At 38.7% G+C, this 20,336-nt stretch overlaps 1 protein-coding gene across 1 annotated transcript in view; it reads right to left on the reverse strand.

Annotated features, from left to right (window-relative positions):
* The window catches only part of nrg3a (neuregulin 3a), a 608,543-nt gene that overhangs the window by 201,205 nt on the left and 387,002 nt on the right, over positions 1-20,336 (reverse strand). The gene's annotated exons all lie outside the window — the stretch shown is intronic.

A 20,336-nucleotide genomic window follows, 5' to 3' on the forward strand; every position in this document is an offset into this window, starting at 1 on the left:
AGCTCCCATAGACGATGATGACAGGATGTTCGTGTGTCATGTACAGTTCTTTATTGGTCTCGCATAATTGCAATGTGAATGTGAACCTTGATCCAGACTTTCAGGTGTGAAAAGGCCCGAAGACACTCGGGCGACTAGGCAATTTGTGGCTTTCAGGTACTATTTAATTGTCAGTAATTGGAAAAAGGCAGCCTCACAGGACAATTACAGGGCCTCTGGTTGAAGATGTCAAAATGGCCATTAGCTGAGTGTCAGCGTGACAGTGACCTTGACCAGATTTTGAAAGAGGAAGGCATTAAATATTCATGAACACTTGAGGGAGGAGGAGGAGGAGGAGGAGGAGGAGGTGCACAAGGGAGCTGCTGTGTGCAGAGATTGTGTGTGTCCTTGTTACATGTTTGTGAAACATCCGTGTGTGGGTGCCTCACTATAGGGTAGACACGCTACATGTGTGCTTACATGTGTGTCTTGTGAAAACACACTAACAGAGGGGCTGCTTCTTGTTAGTCAGAGCGGGAGACAGACATGTCTGGGCTCAAGGCAGCGCTGCCATTTCAGAGTGAAGTGCAGCACAGTGAAAACATACATCAGCAGGCTGGTATAGCTCGCAGGTAGCAGTGGAACTCCAGACCTACTTAATATTGCAGACACAGCTTGTCTTCAGTTATTCTCTCTTTTCTGTTCTCCCCCTTCTGTCTCTTTCAATCTCTGTCCCTCTTTCTCTGTTTCTCGCTTTTCCTTCCTCAGCAGTCCTTTATGTAAATATAGACTTTACTCTGCATCTCCCCTCTTTTTACACTCGCAGAAATAAAGATGCTAACTAGAACCACAAAGGGTCTTTCGGCTTGTCCCCATGGGAGAACCCATTTTGGTTCCTGGTAATACCTTTTGTAAAGGTATCACTTGGAACTTTTCAAAGGGTTCTACCTAGAACTGAGCATAAAGGTTATACCTAAAACAATCTGCAAGAGGTTCTGAAGAAAAACCCTTCTATGGTGTAATAGTTCCTCCCAGAACCATCTCTGGGGGTTCTATCCAAAATCTGTCCACCTTCTAACGGTGCTAACAAGAACCCTTTCATGTTCCAAGCATTTTATCTAGAACCCAGCCAAAGGGTTCAATATAAAACCTTTTTAGAGTTCAAGGGTTTTATCTAGGACATACCCAGTGGGTTCTGCTAAGAACCCTTTATATTACAAGTGTTTTATCTACAACCCACCCAGGGGGTTCTACTGACAACCACTTTGTATTCCAAGGGTTTTACCTAGAAGTCACCCAGCAAATTCTACTGAGAACCCTTTTATATTCAATGGTTTCAACTAGAAACCACCCACCGGGTTCTGCCGCAAACTGTTTTCTATTCCAAGTGTAAGTATTCCAAGTACAAAGAACAATTTAGTTCCTCAAGGAATTCAACAACCCCCTCTGAGGTTCTGTCCAGAATCTTTCCACCTTCTAGGGGTGCTAACAAGAACCTGTCCAGGGGGTTCTACCAAGAATGCCTTTATATTCCAATGGTTTCATCGCTGAGGGGGGGCTCTACTGAGGACCCTTTTATATTCCAAGTGGGTACAACCCACCCAGGAGGTTCTTTTGAGAGCACTTTTATATTCCAAGGGTTTTATCTAGAATCCATTCATGGTGTTCTACTGATAACCCTTTTATATTACGATACAAAGAACTTTTTAGTTGTTGAAGGAATTCAACAACCCTCTCTGAGGTTCTATCCAGAATCTTTCTACCTTCTAAGGGTGATAACAAGAACCCACTCAGGGTGTTCTACCAAGAATGCCTTTACATACCAATGTTTTCATCTGGAACCCACTTAGGGGGTTCTACTGGGGGGTTCTTCTTTTATATTGTGGTACAAAAAACCTGTGACAAAAATCCTTGTTCCAAAAAGACTTCTTAATGGGAGTCTTGGTCTTACAAAGAACTCTTGACAAAACCTGTCTTCTCAAAAAGGCTCTCCAGAAACAAATGGTTGTGAGCAGAACCTCAGCCACTCAGGTAGAACCCTTTCGGAACCTTTATTTCTAAGAGAGCACTGCCACATTAGTTTTCCTACCCTCTCTTCATGCCTGCTAAATCTCACCGCTGAGCCACAGTTCCGTCACTGGGGAAAGATTCCCTGAGGTGGGCATGTCTTTGTGGCCAGCTTTAAACTTTCACCCATTTTTTTATTTATTTTTTCTTAGAAAATCAATAGTAATTCTCTCTGCTATCTTTTTGTATTTATTCAGAGTTCTCCATCCTGCAGGAGGGGGCAATGCAAACTCAGTCAGACTTTTTGGAGGGAAAAGGAGGGTTCATTTGCATACATTTGCATCCTATTAACACATCAAACCTGCTGACTTGAAAGGGATGCCTTGATTAGGAACACCACCAAATTACTGTATGTCTGCTTCCTTGCTCCTCTCTTCCCCTTGTCCTCTCACTATCTCCTTAGTTTACTCTCCTCTGCTTCACCGCTGAGCATTGTTACACAACTTGTGCGTGTTATTTATGCATCATTAAAGAGAAAAAACCTGGAATATCCCTCAACCTTTGATGTGCCAAACACTTCCGATAACCCCGTCTCTGTCTTCTTTCTTTTTCTTCCTCTGGGTTTCACCATGAGGTCATCATCTTTCTCTGTTTCCTCAGAGCATCACTGACAGGTTTGGAAGCTTTTTAATATTTTAAATGTATGTGTGCACGTGTTTCCTGTCTCTAAGCACACCTACAAATTGCTTCTACACTTGACCAAATGTACTGCACTGTAGTATGTTATGAGCCTCCTAAAGAGGAGCAGACTGTGTGGGTGCTGGAATATAAATGTGCTCCCATATCTCGGCTCACTGATTTACATCACTGATTTATGTAATGAAATACATACCGGCTGTCACTCACTTCAAACGCACAGCAGGAAGTGAAATTATCTTTACTATCTCTGCTTCCACCATGTTCGATACCATGAAAATATTCCTGTCTTCTCAATGCTGGACAGTCTGATGTAACCTCTCAGCTGCATGTCAAATCTCATGCCCAGCAGTCAAACACTCCACAAATCATGGAACTGTCTTAAATTGAAGTTTTCATGCGTATAAAATGACGCACAAGACATGTAGAATATTGAACTTTGATGAAATGCTGCAGACAAACATGCAGTCTTTAGTTTTACTCAGTTTATTTGTATAGTAACTATGGTTGGGTACCCTTTAAGAGTGCCAAACGAAGTACGTTTGAGCAACATTAGACCCTGCAGCTTGTTAAAGTCACAATCAGAGTAATAACGTGGTTACACTGTTCAAAACTCAACAAAGACAACAATTCATTTAAATATTGTAATGTGAAATGCAAAGCTGGTGAAGGCAATACATCTAACCAAACAAAATATATCCAAAAACTAAAGAGTGCAACATCTTTGATAGCCTTAAAGCTAACTCCTTCAAGAGCAGCTGCAGCTAAATTTAGCACGCCTGCAGCCAACACTCAAATGATAAAATGTAACTTAACCCTCCATAGACAACAAAACTTTATGTGAAAGTTGATGTTGAAGGTAACTGGGCTTTTTATTCACCGTCTTGGTTGACTTAGCATTTTTACTGCCGTTAGCGGACACTCTGCCAGCGGTTATGGCTAAAACTCCTTACCAACATGCTAATTATCATGCTAAAACAATAGGTGAGATTTATAAACGTAGAGTAAACTGTATTAACCCCAAAGAGATATTTGTCTTGGGCACAGTGCTACAGTTCATTGCTTCACATAAGAAAAGATAAAAATATGAGAGAAACATAAACATCTGACACACAGTGAGAGAGTTGCTTAACATAAAACATCCTAAAAATCATCAAAGAAACATCTGACTGCATTTCACATTGACAACACAATGACATAAAGGAATTAAAATGTAAAAAAAGTGCAAAACACTTCTGTATTTATTGCACATTGCTCTATTGCACTAAGCTAAGGTTTAGCATTAGGGTTCAGCAGATTGATAGAGGCTGGAACAAATGATAACATCAAGCGGTTTGATTTGCACTTGGGCAGAGGATCGTATTAATTTATTAGTATGTCTGACACCTTAGTATGAAGCCAATAGTTGTGACTTGTAGACTAATAGCTTGAAATTATTACAGTATCCAAAGCACTGCAGTAGTAACAACAAAAACATCATAACAGGGAGAATATCACGCATGTCCCTTCTGCAATAAAAACAAAAGTGTTATATTCCCTGGTGGTAATTAAAAAAAAAAAAAACCAAAAAAACCCATCAAAATAAATAATGTTGACATTGAGAAGTTTTTACTTATTTTTTTATAACTGAAATTACATTTTTCTTACTACAGAGAGTAAAGTACCTAAAAGAAAGGTACTGTTGGGTACCAGTACCTGCACTGTATTGGTTCACAAAATGTGTCCTAAACTATGTGGCATGTGTGCACTGTTATTCATCTAAAGCATTTTTCTACATGCAACAAAACTCTTAATGGAAAAAGTATGTTTTTGTTCTTTGATGGTGATTGGCATTGTGAAAAATATACTTTTAACTGCCAACAACGACTAAAATCTCTTTTTGTCAAATCATAATAAAAAGAAAAGTAATAAGACCAAAAATAAATCTTTCATCAAACTGCTGCAGGATATTCTTTTATCAAACCTGCAGTCGGTATCGTCAGGGTCCAATTGCCACAGGCTGTGAGGGTTATTCGCAGGAAAACGTCACTATGATTAATGATCGCAATTAGAGTAAGTACTTCTATTCATAACAGTGTTGAATCTGACTATTATTTAACGCTTTCAAGGATTACCATCTGCACTGCACATCCTAATTCTCTATTATGTGTCACTTTCTGTCAGAATCATACCACGTGTGGTGTTACACCTGCACAACACTGCAGAATCCAGCAACAGTCAACAGCTTCTGGTCTCATAATTTGAATTCTCACGATAGCTTTGACAGATTCAGTCACAGTATTACTTTTCCCAAATGAGCATATTTACAACGTTTGCTTGTCATAAGGAGATTTGAGCATTCTTAGACACACACACACACTGTATATGTGTATGTTTGCGAAAGAGCCTTAATTGGATACTCTGGGCTGTTTACCAATCTGAGTGAGCTAATGCAATTGCACAATTAAACTTGTTAAATCTTGCTAATTAAAACCAACAAAGACGTCAATACAAATCAATTGCGAGTTGAGAAGTTGGAGAGTGGAGGAAATGGCACTGAGAAGTTGGCTTGAGAAAACTCACAACTGCAAGAGAATCCCACACTAATCAGATATAAACAATAGTTCACGTCTGCATGGAGAGCACAGAGACGTACACAGTCATGCAAATAGTAGCTATACATTCTGACACTGAACATAAATGGTAGAGTAAATAGTGGACAGAGTGTCCTGGTCTGAAAAGTCAAACCAATGTAGAAGTGGATTGAAGTTGCATTTTTTCTAGTGGCCAGCAGAGGGAGACTATACTGGTTTCAAAAACAAGTCTGATTGTATGTATTCTCGGCAAAATAACTCTACAGGTCACTTGGTTTATGACCTCAGTGAACACTCATTAACTCATAATGAGTTTATTGACTCAATCGCTAGTTTCAAATCTTCCTTAATATAGCATGATGTTTATTTTGCAAATTATGGTCCCATTAAGGGACATTTCATGCTCATCTCACTACTCAGATCTAACTAGGTAGTGCTGATTGAATATCAATCAAGATTTTGTTCCTAGATTGCCCATTTTTCTCCTAAAACGTTTCTATAAACATGTTTTAGTGCACTGTTTAGCCGTGATATGAGAACAATTTCATTTCACAATTTTGTTTCAAATAGAGCCTCCCAAAACTCAGATGAAACTGTCAAACTAGGCAATATTAATCAAATATGAATCAAGACTCTGTTGCTACCTTGCCTTTCTCACCTTAAAATGTTTTTAGAAACATGTTTTAGTCTTCTGTTTAGCTGTAATATAAGAAAATTTGTGACTGGGTGGCCACCATCATGTTTTCGGTTTCCAACTGAGTCTTCCGAAACTCAGATCAAACTGAAATATGGTATTCAGTTACTCCATTGGCGATTTCTATCCTGAAATGTTTGCAGAAGCATATTTTAGTGCACCTTTTAGCTGTAATACCAGAATCTTTGTGGTCAGACAGGCCACCATCATTTCCTGTAAAACCAAGCCCGGCCCAAGACTCAGTACATCACCGACCAGCTTCAGGCTCCTGCTGGGTCTCTTGTACTGTACTGTACTGATTCATGCAAACAACACACCATAATGCCAAACTAAGGGTTTCAAAAATGGTAGCCCGTCACGGTGGGTTCCCACTTGATTGAAAATAGCATGCTTCCATTTAAGAATTAGAGGCCAAATTTGTATTTGGTGCACAGTGATGGTGCACTGCCCAGAAATGTTCCAGGAGATCACAAAAATCAAGAACTATTATTATTATTTGTCCAGCCCACACTTCAACATCCTGCAAAAAATAACAAGACTAATATTGGAGTTGTGTTTCTGCATCTGAATCTGAGTCAGCGTTTACCCTCCCTTCAGACCCCTCACCTCTGTGTTTAGTTTCCATTAACACTTAAATACAATAACTAAATCTGTCTTTGGCTTATTTCACCATTAATTTTGTGTCTCTGCCATTTGGAGTTGGGCAGGTAGCATTCATTATTTGCTGAAAACAGGTGCTTGCTGCTGCCTGACATGAATTTAAAGGTGAAATCTGTAATATATTTACTGTTGGAAATCATAAAATGACCATGATATGTCAGCAGAGATAAAGGAAACATGTTAAGTTGAAATACTTGCATCTCCAACATCAACACTATAGCTGCTGTGTCCTGCTTTGAAACTTCTGTTCTGGGCCAGAATGACTTTTTTTTTACCCATTTCACATTAATTAGAACCCAAATTAATGCAGAATGTTCTCTGAATAAATTAGTGTCTGTTTATGAGTCATAAGAAATCATTAATATTCTCATAGAAGGAGTAGATGTTTATAACGGTTAAACTGAGTGATATGTTAATGGAGTTTGGCAGGCAGTAAGACAGGCATTCACTAAACTCCAACACCAGAGTGTGTTTTTTGATCAGTGCTTTTGTTTTCAGGAAAACCAGCATAACTTTACACTGACAGAAAACTGACACTTATAAACAGCTAATCAACTTACAGCGGAGGACTCATTGTTGCTTGTTATTGTCAATTTATGATGTTCTATCCTGACGTCTATCCTGATGACGGCCTGCAGAACTTCCGAGCATGAGGAGGAGGGTGCAGGGGAAAACAAACCACTTCAACCAAAGGATTTCAACCTAGTTAATATAAAGTTTATGGCTCCAGCTCACTATTTGGACTGCTGTACTCATTTTTGCATGTGCGATTGCTTCATATTGCTCATTTAATGAGAAATTAGATCAAGCAAAACCGCAAATATGCTGCACAACCGAAACAAAGAGCTAAAATAGGCTGAAAGCTCTGTCGAGGTGCATAATTGGGTGATAGTTCTCCATGGTTTTGGGTATTCATTTGATTCATTGTTGGTGCATAAATGTAAGTTGATTTGTGAAGCTATCAGAGCATAAGACGTAGCTAAGCTGTCTTAAAAAAGAACACAAACAATGAGGTTGATTAAAAAACAGAAAACGGTGGCTGACTCCTCTGTACTGCGTTGACTGCATTAACACCCTGATTGAGCTGCCAAGAGATCATTAAGCCTTCATTGTGTGTTAATTAAATCAGCACACGGTGACGTACTGATGTGGCCACCATGGCTCACACTCTCAACTTATTTCAGTCAAAAGAAAAAAGCAGCACACTCTCATCGCATGTTTCCTGTTTACATTAGTCGTCCTCCCTCCTTGGCTCCCTCCCAGCTTCTGTTTTCCGTTCCCAGGCACGCTGAGTGCTGCTCTCGGCATCTTGGAGGATTCACTCTCCGAAAGCGGCGCGTCGAAGCCACAATATGCGGTCTCTTATCTGTTTAATTTTCTCCCACCTCGAAAGCATGCCACGGCATCAGCCTTGTTTATTACTGTCAGAGAGACACCAGTCGAACTCCCACTGGTGTGCCATTATTATCGCACAGATGGCGATGAGGGTTGAGAGAGAGATAGACAGAGTGGGGAGATGAAGAGAGAGAAAACAGAGAGGGGGAGGGCGAGGGGGAAGCAGAAACACGGGAAGAAAGGGTGAGATTGAGTGGTATTTTCCATTTTAACAGCAACCAGATGGTTTTCTGAATGCAGGCAGGAGTAGATCATGTTTTTCCTCCTGTAATGACAATACACCTTTACACTGCTCTGCTCTCACACACACAAACACAAATATGCACTTTAGCATTCTATATAGTGAGCGTCTGACACACCACTTATCCCAGAGGCTTTCTCCTGTCAAGGTAAATCCCCCGCTGTCAGAAACAATACCGAGCAGAATGCAATGACCCCTCCATATATTCCTTGACTCTTTGCCATGCTCACTGCTTGGATGTCGGGGGGTCTCTTGGCGTGACAGACACTCACACGTGTGTGCTTCTGTTTCAGTGATTGCATGCGTCCTTCCACATGACCCGAGGACAGGTTTCAGGACCTTGGACAGCGACATTTCATATCACTCAGGGAACACTGCTCGAGTTTATTTCTTAGTTTGGTCTACAGGTTTGACCTATACTCCAATGTCATACAAAACACTTAAGATATTAATTTACTTCTTTACCATTTATTAGTTGCCATAACATCTTCATTTATAAACTGATAAACATGGCAACAAATTGAGGATTACAAGTATGAATTAAATGTTTTTATTTCATCATAAAAGTATACCACTGCAATGCTAGAGTGCTTTTAATTTGAAACAGACACAAGAAGTGTGGAGCCTGTTTAAGCAGCGTGATGCAGGAGCAGATCATTTCAAGGCTTCATACTTCCTACATTTCCCATCATGCCTGGGCTGAGTAGTATGTGAAATTTGCTGGTTTATGTTCCAAACTGCGTAGGTGTTATTAACAGTTGCTGTTTGTTAGTGTTTGAAATCATGTTCTGTGCAGAACTTGTTGTTAATCCTAATTGTCATTTTTCTGTTGGTTTATAATTGTAACCACTAGTAAGGTGGCTGTTACATTTCCTGACTGTAGCTGAAGGACTGACATCAATATAACTCCAAAAACAAAAGAAAAAACTAAAAAACAATCTGGACAGTTATCCCTGAAGTAATTCAAATGAAAAAAATTAAAGTACCAGTGCAATTAGAAACTGAGATATACACATGACAGGTAGAGGGCAGGCTATTTAGAATTTTATATAGTCTTACTTCTTATTAAAACAAATCTTTTCTCATTTCATATTATTATATTATATTATCCTTTCCAATGGTTTGTAGCTATTAGTTTTCTCCAAAAGAAACTGGCTTCACATTTTGTTTTTAAGAAACTTAAGTGCAGCTCAGATCTTGATCAACTTTAATTAGAAACAGAGTAATTGTATTTATTATCTGGAGATAGTCCTTTTTCAGAACTCCAAATATAATGTTTAACGGTGTAAATTTAAAGTGAATGTTAAGTGGCCTAATTTTGGATTTTGGTCTGGAAAACTTGTGACATGTTGACAAAAGAAAAACATGCATTTTACCTTCTTCTTACTCATTACAGAATCTACACATTGATGATTGTTCAATGTTAAACATATTAAAAAGTTAAAGTTAAGTAAGCTTTTTAGACATAGATAACTCCTAAACATTGATTCAACAGGGTTTAAATATGTACATATTGACATCAGTTAGATGTAACCTAGATGTACGAACCCGAACTTTTCAAACTTTTCAATTAAATCATCCTATTTTTAATCTAGACCCCTACAAACTGTCCAAAGCATGCTTGGTGGATCTAAAAAAAGGGACTAAATTAAGTATAATAAATTAAGTCTTTATGCACTGATGCTATATTAGATTAAGTTTTGAATCTTTTGTAATAGGCGTCCACGTGATGCACAGAGGGAATGGAGGAGCTGGAAGAAATGCAAATAAATTGTAAACGGCAGTAATACAGCTCTGGGAAGAGCTCGTAAAATTAATATAGTATAGAAACTTTGGGAAAATATATCCTTTTTTCTCAACTGAATGGGCAGTATTTCTAAATAATCACAGTTTGATGCCTTTTAATGCTCATCTCGTCTCATTTTCTTTTCCATTTTGTGCTATTTATATTCCATAATATATTAATAATATGTAGGATGATGGTACTCCGTCTTTTGCCACCAGATGTTTCAGGTGCCTGTTCTTTCTTCATATGCGTTTTAATCTCCTTGTTTACTGGCAGCTTAGATGTGTGTTATTGCTGCTATGTTTTCAATTTCATGCATGCTTCTTGTTAATTGGCTTGCCTGTATGTGTGTGTGTGTGTGTGCGCGCGTGCGTGTATGAGCAGGGAAGGTAATGTTATGTATTCCACTGAGCAGCCACTCTTTGCACCTACGAGAACCGAGTCAATCTGGTGGCGCTGGTCCGTGGCTGAACGCTTTGGAAAAGCCTGAGGTCACTCAGGAAAGGAAAGGCTGGAGTCCAAAGAGACAGGAAGGCGGATGAGGAGGATTGGGAGTGAGGGAGGGAGGATTACACTCCACAAAGAAGTGGTTTGTCTGCTGCACAACCCCTCTCCCCCTTCTTGGCTTGTTCTCTGCCTTGTTTGCACTTGTTATCAAGTGATGGGCTTCTTCACACCTTCCTCACTCTAACGTCTTCTTACTTGCATGGAACACTTTAGTTCACAGAGACATAAAATTCAATCAGTTTGGTTTTGTGTTCCTTTCTAAAAACATGTCCCAACTGAATGCGAGCATCCATAGCAATGAAAAAAAGAGCTGGAATATTTCAGGCACAAAATTGTGATAATATGAAGAGTGAATTTGACCATTTATCTGTCGGTGGCTGGTAGATGCTCACATTTGAAAAGGTAAATTTCCCAGCCATCAGCTGTGTGCTCCAGATCAGACAGGAGATGTAACCACTTATGTGAGTACTTGCTCTTACTTTTAAAAAGAAATCTCGTTTTTATGTTGTGATATTTAGATGTTCCTCAGTGATAATGACAGTACAGCTCATTAGCAGCTTGTTATTTAGCGATGGTTGTTTATCTTGATACGCCTGGTGATCTCCCTCCAGTATTTAGGATTTTGTTGTTAAATGAGGAGGTACTGTCTTGTTAACTATACTCATTTTAACTTGCTAAACCTACAGTTTAGCAGGGCTTCAAACCCAAGTGACAGGAAGAAACAGAAAGCTTGATATGACGTCATTATTTGTATCTGTTCAACCAACAAAATTATCTGTCTTTTTAGCTTTGATCAGATAGAATTAACTGGCAAAGCAGTTTTTGTGCCTTCAAAGCATCAAGTTGATTATGACAAATATTTCCACATCCTCATAATGTACTTTTTATCTCACTTTTTTTTTTTAATTTATAACTAAACTAATTTTTATGAACTTAACCCCACCGCCACCTCCACTTTAACACAAGATGAAAAACATTTTTTATACATTAAAATATTCTGTTTTGTGTTGAAAATGGATTAGAAATGGAAAAATATCCTTCAGTTAAAGGGAAAAAAAATTAGTTGTGTTTCACTAAGTCACAGTAGAATAGTGTAAGGCCTGCTTCTCTTTGCCTTCACTATAAACTAACTTGTTACTCAACTTAACCACTATAAGGCTGTGGGTAAAGCTACTTTAATGTCCAGATCAAAACGTGGGACAACTGACCGCTAACCACAAAAGTGGGATATTACTTCTTACATATCACTCACGTGGACTAACATGCACTTTAAGATGTGCCACATTTTAGAGTTCCTATCTAAAATAATGAGCAGAATAAAATATGTATACAGTAGACAGAATTTAGTTACCAGATTCATTATAGATAATTATGTAAATTATCTATAATGAACCTGAAAAAAACAGAGTAATCAAATAAATGTTCACAAAAATAAATCGCATCTTACAAGAGTATACATATATATTAATATTATGATATATTATAATATTTAAGTTAAGTAACTGTGTGAAAATGTGCTTAGATAAAAGTAAAAAGTAGTACTCTGAACTTTACTGCAATACATTTTGGAAATTCTTTTTTAAAGAATAATAATAAGTATATTTGGATGGGAGAAAGATTTGTTTGTGCTTTACCAAATAATATTCAGATTCAAGTGCATCCCTACTGCACAGTTTTAACATTTTTCACAGATGCTTGCTTGCATCTTTTATTTCTTGGAGGTTTATTGTTGAAAATATTTTATTTCTACAAGTCTTATGAGTTTGGTTTGAGTTATCCTTGTTTTTCTTGCTATTTAAAACCATTCTAAGTCTTTCATAATGGCCATGCTCTTTCTTTTCCTTTTATAGTCCTTATATCTCTTGCGGGAGGAGGCTGTGATGAAATGTGTGGATGATGTTAAAGAAGAAGTGGAGGGAGGAATAGTTGGAGAAGCATGAGGGTAGTGGTGCTTTTTGTTTGAAGCCTTGGCAGAAGCTCTTAATCATGAAGCAAAAATGTTGAGCAAAAGAAAGAGGAATGCAGATTTCTTACTTTGCTGTTAATCATTTCTATCACTAATTAGTCATATACTGCTAATCTGTGAAATTCAAGGTCTGTGTGCAATCAGAAGCTTTGCATTTTACTCACACCGAGCTTTACAGCAGCCGCCCTTCCTTCACCATTTACATCTTTTTTTTTTAGGAATATTAGCTCTGGACTTTACTTTATTTCCTTCTAAAGAGGCCCTCAGTTGGTGGGAGGTCAGCTCTACAACCTGCTACACAGTCTGGATGAACGCCTCAGCTTCCAGCACACACACTGTGCCAGGTTTGCGTGTGTGTGTGTGTGTGTGTCATGTTTCTGTTCGTCCCCTCTCGAGAGTGTCTATGTCACACCCCGGTCTCATCGGCGGGAGCTTTGCAGGGATCTCTTCCAAGCCCCCACTACTGCCACCTGCCAGGTGAGATTGCCTTTCTATCGCTCTGGAATAGCCTCTCAACAGAGGGCAATGAGACGGGCTTAGCTAGCTCTTGTTGCTAAGTAGACTGAGGGAGACCCCCTTTTTGCCCCGGTCGCACCAGCAGGAGGAAATAAATGATCAACACACCAGGAGTTGAATTCATTGCACCTCCAAAGACAGAATAAATAAACAGTGGCCAGGAAGAAAAATTAAAGCTAAATCCTCAGGAGCAACGCAGTTAGGTTTTGTTATTCAGAGAACCACCACAAAAAACAGAATGTTAAAGGGATAGTTAAGATTATTTAATGTAGGATTGTTTGATCTACTTATCAATAGTCAAATGGGTTTTACGCTACTTTAAAAAACAAACAAACAAGCAAACAAAGTTTTAGTGTGCATAGGAAACCACTATTATATGAACCAATTATCGCTTTTTCCAAACCAACCAAACTCCATTGATCAAATCAGTAATTTTACCTTGCGGGACATGAGAGTTGCTGGTCTCCCGCTGCCTCAGTCTGTTAACTTTGTTTGTGTTGTTGTGTGACTTCAGTAACTCTAAACCATTCTTTTAAAACACTGAAGTCACACAATAGCACAAACAAATTAACCAAGGACACAGCGGTAGACCAGCAACTCTCATACTCTGTGAAGTAAAATTATTGTTTTCATGAATGGAGTTTGGTTGGTTTATATAACAGCTGTTTCCAGTTGGAAAATTCGTATTCTAAACATAGTGTACACTTAAACTGACACATTTAAAGACGGTCTTCTTTTAAGTGGTGGTAAGCAAGTTACTGAAATTTTGTAACTAGTTACAGTTACTAGTAACTTCTCTATTTGGAAAGTAAGTTTTGCGTCACTTGTAAATATCTGCTTTTATTCCTTTATTAACACACACACATTGTAATGTCATTTTGGTGTATTTCAGTTTAGACAACTGTCAATTTTTTAACTACCTTTGTACCTATTACAATGAATTCTGAGCTGCTATTACTCAGGACCACGTGAGGCATCTACCTGTGAGCTACACTTTACTTGCCTATAGTTTAGACAGTGTGATTTAATAGAAGGCCCACATGAAGCTGGATATGTTAACTTTGCTTAGCTTTGCTGCAGTAGTAAATAAATAATACAAACAGTATAAAACAGTTTATATTATACTACGATGAAAAGCAAGCTCACATCACCTGAACCATCTTGCACTACCATAAGGTCAGGTGATGTTCAATCATAGATTGGGGAATGAGCTACATTTGTGCGCTACATTTGCTGTCCTCTGCAGTTTCAGGTACAATAAAATTAGCGAGTAACGACTCCTTTTAGATTTCAGTGCTTGTAAATGCATCATCAATTTGAGAAAAGTAATTAGTTACATGTCTAGTCATGTCTAGTAGTTATTCCCAACACTGGTTTAAAGGGCTAAAATCCCTTTTGGTTGCTGACCCTGTCCACATTAGCACATTGACATGCTGACAACCATCTTCTGTAGCTAATACACTGACTATGGAAAAGCACCTCAAAGCCACATTAAATAATCCGAACTATCCCTTTAAAGTAAAGAGAGAAATGGCCAGAGTAAAAGTATACAGGCAAAGGGAAGGGAAGATATTTAAATAGATATTATTCAAATCAGAAATTTACACTAAAACTCTCATTAAAGTTTCATTTCTTTTTGGGAAAATCCCACTAAACTGAGAAAGTAGTTAATAAAATTCAACATCACATACTTTTAGAAGTGTTGGCCTCTTGCCATGCTCTGAAAATATTATCTTAGCACACTGACTAATTTACTGGTTAGCTGAGCACTAATGATTGAATGCCTGACTATTTTGCCCAAAGCAGTTGAGCAGTGGTGTGTGTGTGTGTGTGTGTGTGTGTGTGTGTGTGTGTGTGTGTGTGTGTGTGTGTGTGTGTGTGTGTGTGCGTGCATGTGTGTGTCTTTGCATGCTTCTATGAGTCACGTTGAATCCCTCCCCTCTCTGCATCCGTCCCCCTTGGGTTGACAAACACAAGCATGGCGCACGCCGACAGCTCTAAACAGCGCTCTGGGGGCTGATTGGCGCTTATTTTACAACAGGTCGGGAGTGGCACTTGATGCTTGAGTTATGACTCTTTGGAGAAAATCATTGCAAAAAGGATCAGGTTTCATCTCGCGAAATAAAAATGATTAATTCTGTGACAAATGCAGCCACAAACCGGCTTAATTTATCCCCATTAAACGTCCGGATTGATCACAGTATTACGACCTGATTTGTCTCAATTTGTTGTAAACACAAATTGAATCAGATTATGCATTGATCCTGTGCCTGGGGTGAAATTTGTCATTCTTTTGTTGATGAGGATAAATTAATCTCTGGCAGCATGGCAATTGAAGTGCGGCGTATCATCTTTTCTTTCATGGTGAATTTTAGTAATACACTATTTACTTATAGTCTTGAGTCATTTAGGAGCCTCAGTCTGAAAGTACACTCATTCATAAAATATTCATATAAAGAGTTTGGCTCCAAAAACACTGAATGATAACCTTTAATTCCAAAGTTCCAAGGTATAAAACATCACCCCTTCCAAACTCTAAATGTTATTTTTTTTAAGCAAAGTGCTAAACACACTTCATAGTTTTACTGCACCATCATACCAGCTGTTATTCACATTAAGAGGGGGTGCCATATTGTTTGATGGTCCACATCTTTGCTGTAGAAGACTCATCACCAAACGATTAAGCGGCGGAGATCAAATCTGTGCACATCTTTCTCTCTCCGGCACCTCGGCACACACATTAACATGCACAGACTGTGTGTTCAAGGCCATCCCAGTGTACATCGCAAACCTTCCCTCTTTAACAGCCACGCTTGTCCACAGATTACGTTGCCATAGCAACGGAGGCGAGCATGGGAGGAGGGCAGCAGCCCTCCCCCATGTCCAACTCCTCGTCCGCCTACACCACGGTCTCTCTATCTCTGCTTTCTGCCTCTCCTCATTTCTCTTTCAACTATCACTGCCTTTCTGATATAAAATAAAAAGCTAAAAAAAACATCTGCACTGTTGTGAACTTTACTTTGTCTTCTGCAGTTGTTCAGTGTATTTTATGCACTGTGCAGTCCAGCCAGTCTAAAGTGGATACTGCTTTGAGTGCTTTCACTTAAAGGTAAAATAGGGCACTTTCTACGTGAAAAGAGAAAACATTCTTCTTCTTCTTATGCTGAAAAATCTGTAGTTCTTCCTGCATCCAGTGATGTCACAGTGAAGTCAAGGACTACAGGCTGTTCCAGCTTGGATTTCTAGTCTCTGCCTCTGGGTAGCCAGGGGGCATGTTTGATGAGTATTTTTGTCACCTAATACTATGATTCGGCCAACAAAGAAATAGCTAAAGGCTAGGGTTGTAATAACATGGCAGCGTGGGCGCAGGAATCACAAGCTTGCTTGCAGTGCATGCTGGTACACGTAGGCACTGCTGCATGGCCCCATGAGCAGAAAAACTTGGTTTACTACATTAACCATCAACACCGACTGGATGCTTAAAGGCAAAATTCAGCACATTTAATGTGCATGTCCAGTTGTCCTGATTTCATCATCGTGTAAAAGAGAATATCAGTGTTCATCAGGTTTCTGCAACAGAAATGTACCTGTACTAACAAGGTTTTTCTAATCCTCTACAATAACGGCTCTAAAAAGAAAAAAAAAACCCTCAGAGCTAAGTATCTTGTATCACTTAAGTCCAAATTATACTTTCTGTGTCTGTGTAGTCACAGACCCTCACAAATACAGAGATTTATCATTCCATTATGTCTATGAGGGTTGTCAGGGGTTGTTGTGGGATGTGCCACCCAAAATGTATGACTGGATGGACAATGGACACATAAAATAAAAATGAGAAATAAAGTTGTATCTAATTAGTGGCCCTACAGCATCAAAGTGGACTGTACACAACTAATCTCAATGTTTTTTTTTTTTGTTTTTTTTTATATTTACCTGGTAGAATTATGTTATTTCAAAGTATATACTCAAAGTATATATTCATCTAAAATTCTTGTTTCATGCTTTCACTAATGTTAGGCTGGAGACCTGATCTACCTGAAAATGACAATTTGTTTCAAGTTTACCAAGTTTTTTAGTGGTTAGTCTGATTAGCGGTGAAATGTCGCTGTTTATTGAAGATGCTAGCAAAGTAACACAGTATGTAAAATAAGCACGGCAGAAACATCGGACCACTATATTGACTACATTTCTTTAATCACTGCAGTTATTTCTGAAAAAGACAACAGCAATAAACAAATTTGTAGATTTTAAATATCTATGCATTTTAAATCAATAGCCAGTTGTCTACCTGGAGGAGATTGTTGTTTTTAGAGCAATGATTCTATGGAATCCAATGTACTGTTCATGTTTCAGCACTGACTGCATCTCTTGTGTTCAACCTCAAGTCTCACTTACATCGCTGAGCCAAAGCTCACCACTCGTCACCATCCACACACTCACAAACACACACACACACACACACACACACACACACACACACGCGCACTCATGCACGCATATGGATGTATACTCATACCCCAGAGGAGGCAAAACAGGCTCTTTGAAAAACAGGTCGGGTGGAAGTCCTGCGGTTAGATTTTGGAAGAAGTTGTTCTGGGACTTAATTAGTAAAGGGCCCACATTTGAACGGGCTAAGTGCCCATGAGCTCTGCTCTCAAATCTGGGACAACTAAGCCACATAGATATAGATGATGATGGCAATACCCATACACACAAACACACACACAGCGAGTGGGCTACAAAAAAAAAAAATCCTTCCATACATTATGAAGAGTATTTTCAGACGGGACAGCTAATATCTATATCAAACAACAACAGACAGAGAATGAAAGGAGTCCTTCACAGTAAATCTTCAGAATATCAAACACTGAAAAGTGTGCGTGCTTGAAATATGACTCCGATCACAGCAGTTACTATGGATTGTATTGGTGATGCACAACCAAGGCAAAGAAAAAAAGGATCAGTATATTCATAGACATATTTCTGTTACTGTATAATCCACATCTCTGATGTGTTTGGTAAATATCAGTGTTTTAGTACATATACTGTGTGTAGATGCTGACTATGCTACTTCTACCATGGCTTCACGGTAGCATTGCAATAGCAAAATATGTCAAAAAAGTAGATTTATTGTATCTTTTAGAGAAACTCAGACTGTTTGAACACAGATCAATGGCACAAAAAAGTGGATTATGCTGAAATTTTCAATGAAACATGTTTTTTTGCCATGACTCCAGGTCGCTGCCGAAATTCACACAGCTGTGAAAGCAAGCTGAGTAAAGCTACAGCGCTCCCTAAAGCTGCAAACTTCTCAGAACCACTTTTTCAAACCCAAAGTGGACAAGATGACTGATCCTCAAAGAACTGATTTTTTTTTTTGCTGTATGCTTTCAATGCAAATTCTCACCTAAAATTCACATAACCTGACAAATATACATATTCTGTGACTGAAAAGAAAGGCACAAGAAAAATCATATTCTTCGACTTGCTTGCCCTTTTCCCAAAAGCAGTAAATAACGAGCAAAGATGGTGTGCCAGTCCTTACAACAACCAGCAAAAACGCACAATTGGTGAGATGAATAATAATTATCTTTATCTTTAAACACTCTATGAAAGCATTCTATCCAAAGTGTCCAACACTTTCTCAAACTGAATAATCAGCATTCAATCCAAATGATCCAACAAAACCTCATCTCAGCAATACACAAGGCAGCCATATCTCAAAGTAGGGATGCACAATAATATCTGCATTTTATTGACTGATAAAGGCTTTAAAATCAAATATTGGTATCGGCCTGAAAAGAGCATTTCTGCGGATGTGACAGGCTGCTTTAATTATGCACAGATGATGCGAGCGTGTCTGCAGTATGGACTTTTGTTTTTTTTTTCTGCAGTGTCCAAAAGGGATAGCAGAGTTGCTATTTGCATTGATAGCTCAGCGTCTGTCGTGAGAGGATGAGCCGACATTCCTTCGACACCACAAATGTAATTGTCCGTCTTCGGAGCCGTCAGCCTGATCATTAAAAGAATTTGTGGGGATCAAAGAAAAACAGGCACCAGCAGGGGGGAAAAAAAGGAACTGTCAGCATTTTCTTACTTTGCCCAGTGAATGTGTATATTCTGAAAAGCGTTGTATTTTATGTCTGCATCTGCCAGCGGACCATCATGGTATGAGCAGGCAGAATAATATGTTAATGCCACTACAGCAGAGACAGGAGCTGTGTTCCAGATCACATTATTTTTTTTTTATTTTTACTTTAAGTATGTTCTGCAGCTGCCCTTATAAAGTGTGGACTCATGTATGCTGTATGCACACAACTGGAACATGCTACTTCATCATAACATTGCGCCTTGAGCTTTGACCCAGACCTGTGTGATAAAATGATGTTGATGTGCCAATTATAGACACGTCATCGGAAGTGATAAGAAAATTGTTTCAGAAAATGTTTGATAGTTTCATTAAATGCAAACCACCATGAAAGCACATAAGGAATGTGTCCAAACAACCTGTCATATCCCTCATCATCATCATCATCATCATCATCATCATCATCATCATCATCATTTAACAGACAAACCCATGTGATTTTGGACAAATTTTCCACACATTTTTTTTTTCCTTTTCATCATCACGTTTCTGTTAGAGGGTCCCAACCTGTGGTCCGGGCCCCCCTAAGGGGTGCGGCCAAACTCATAGGGGGTCTCCAAGACTTTGTGTGCTGTGCGGTTTGTCCAAATTAGATTTGCACATTAACAAATATCACAATTTCTCTTTAAGAGTCTGTATAAAATATGATACCAGGGTAGTGAAACATCTTTAGCATTGATAATGAGGTTCTTGACAATTTTTAGCACTCCTATCTGGGCTCTTGAACATTTAATACAAATCTGGTGCTTTGTGATTTTTAGTGGTGATATGTGGGCTCCCTATGATTTTTAGTGTTGATATCTGTTTTTAACCACTTTTAGTGTTGATCTCTGGATTCTTGACCCTTTTTAGTGCTGATATCTGGGCCCTTTCCTTTTTTTGTACTAACTCATAAATAGTTTGCTCCTTCGAAGAACACCTCTGTGGCCTCTCAAGTTCTGTGATAGTGAATCATATTATTCTTTTATTATTCTTTTAGTAAGGATGAGTTTGTTTAAGCCTACTCTTTTGGGCTGTAAAAAGAAAGAATGTTAGTCTAGAAAATACTAGAAAATAACTAGAAAATAGGCATTTATCAACGGTGAAGGTTCTAAGATTCTGATTACAATTACAATTGATGATTTGGGGCTCTGGCCTATTGCACCAAACCAGACTTCCTAAGAGGAAT

Source organism: Lutjanus erythropterus, chromosome 14 (genome assembly GCF_056507025.1).
Source record: "Lutjanus erythropterus isolate fLutEry1 chromosome 14, fLutEry1.hap2, whole genome shotgun sequence".
Taxonomy (NCBI): Eukaryota; Metazoa; Chordata; class Actinopteri; order Lutjaniformes; family Lutjanidae; genus Lutjanus; species Lutjanus erythropterus.